The sequence below is a fragment of the Pediculus humanus genome, genomic scaffold (assembly GCF_000006295.1).
Source record: "Pediculus humanus corporis 1103172108247 genomic scaffold, whole genome shotgun sequence".
NCBI classification, from domain to species: Eukaryota; Metazoa; Arthropoda; class Insecta; order Psocodea; family Pediculidae; genus Pediculus; species Pediculus humanus.
Genome location: NW_002987816.1, coordinates 47,441 through 49,503, shown reverse-complemented (window position 1 = coordinate 49,503; position 2,063 = coordinate 47,441).

The window sequence follows — 2,063 nt, the reverse complement described above, 5'->3', positions numbered from 1 at the left end:
TAACGATACTAATTAAAAACCTCAACCATCATTTATTATTACTATTATTATTTTTTTTTAATTAAACCACTGTGTTAAATAATTAAGGATGATACGTGTTTGTATTTATATATAAAAAAAACCTGTATCGTATTATCTAATGACGAAATTTATTCATTCATTCATTCATTCATTCATTCATTCATTCTTCATTCATTTTTTATCCCCGCACTAAAAGCAAATTTTGTTTTTAGAAAAAATAAAATTAATTATGTATTTATGCACAATAAGTAAGGCAGGCTTGAATGAAAAATTAAAAATAATAATAATAATAATAATAATAATTTTTAAAAATAAATAAATGAATAATTATGAAAACAACCGCAGCAATCACAACAACAACAACAACAAAATAATCAATTTATAAAAACGGAAAACTCATCGACTATACAATATGCAAAATAAAATAAAATAAAAAATTTTGCTGTTGTTGTTGTTGTTGCTGTTGCATAATAAAAACGAATTTTATGTGTTATTTGTAATATAAATAGAAAATGAATCCTTCATTTTTTTTTTTTTTTATTGAATGCAGCAGACCTTATTTACTGCATGAGTTATTAAATAAGTTATGCTGATTAAGTTACAATTTTCAATATATATGTACATACATGTGTGTGTGTGAGTGAGTATGTGTGAATTTTATATAAAATCATTACGTGAATAATTTAAATATATTATTATTATTATTTTTTTTTACGTTTAAAATCAGGGAATAGAAATAAATAAATAAAAAATGTAATTTAAACAATATGCAATTATCTCTTACTTTTTTTTTTGCGTTTGAAATACAAAAAAAAAAAGGGAAAACCTTGGAAAATGACAAAAAAAAAAAAAAAATTAAATTAAATTAATTTTTATTTAAAAAAAAAAAAAAAAAAAGTTTATGGAAAAATTTTTTTAATTTTACGCTGTTTTATTCTGTGCTTTGTACAAAAAAAAAAAAAAAAAAAAAAAAAATGAGTTCAAGGCAGAAACTTGAATATACCTTCTTTTCCCTCCCCTCCCCCCCCAATTATTATTATTATTATTTTACTTAATAATTTAAAAAAATGGATTTTTTTTTTTTTTTTGTTTTGTTTAAATCCAACAAGGTGTTATTAATATAATTATTTTTTTTTTCGATTGCGATTCGTTATTTGTTACTCATACGAGGAAATAATTTTACATTTAAAAAAAAAAAAAATTATTTTTTACACGTGTGTGTGTGTGTACGTGTACGTGTATTTTTTTATATATTTAATTTTCGCACGTGGTAAATTGTCATGATAAATTTAAAATTTTACGATTTTTTGTAATTTATTTGATTAACAATCGATACGGGTATCTCTCTAAACGAAATAACGATATCGATAATTTTAAATTCCTCTTTCCCTTCCCCCCCCCACATACCTCCCCTCTTCCCTCCCCCCTTTTTACCACCCCCTGGATAAATGATTGAGACAAGTTTGTATCGTGTAATTTGTTATTAGAAATTTTTTTTTTCTTTTTCTAAGAATTCATTATTAAAAGAAAGAAAAGTTACCTAATAAAATTTTACCAAATTGATTGCATGAAGTATTTTATTACAAAAAAAAAATGATTTACGCGTTTTTTAAATAAAATAAATAAAAAAGACAGGAAATAAGTAGAAGAAAATTAAAATTAAAAATAAAAAAAATTTTTTTTTTTTTTTTTGCTCTTCGTGCAGTGTAGCCAACTGTACATAATAATTTATCCATCGTTTATAAAATAAGCAAAAAAAAAAAAAATGTTTTTTTCTCTTTACAATAATAAATTATACTCTCAAACAAAAAAAAAAACGTTATTATTATTATTATTACGTAACATTGAAAATTATAAAAATTAATAATAATAATAATTAATTAAATTCAAATATTTATTTTCATTAACAAAATTTAAATTTGCAAATAATCATTAAAAATCGGTTTCAACTTTTTTTTATTTGTGTTATTAAAATTGAAAATTCTTACGTAGGAAAAAGTCGATTTGAAAAAAAAAAAAAAAAAAAAAAAAAAAAAAACCTT